Here is a 270-nt window from a genome sequence, read left to right as displayed (position 1 = left end):
TGGCAGACTAGCATACTTCTTAGGCATTGAATTTGTGCAACATCATGATGGTATCTTTATGCACCAGAAGAAGTACATACTGGAAGTGTTGGAGAGGTTCAATCTCCTTAAATGCAACTCTGCAGACACACCAGTTGAGGCAAACCTGAAGCTTGGTGCTTGTGATGAAGAAGTTAAGGTTGATGGCACGATTTTCAGGCAAGTGGTTGGGTGTTTGAGGTTTTTGTGCCACAGTAGGCCTGAAATCTCTTTTGGTGTAGGATTGGTAAG

This window comes from Lupinus angustifolius, chromosome LG06 (genome assembly GCF_001865875.1).
Source record: "Lupinus angustifolius cultivar Tanjil chromosome LG06, LupAngTanjil_v1.0, whole genome shotgun sequence".
Lineage (NCBI taxonomy): Eukaryota > Viridiplantae > Streptophyta > Magnoliopsida > Fabales > Fabaceae > Lupinus > Lupinus angustifolius.
Note: the sequence above shows the minus strand (reverse complement) of the source record.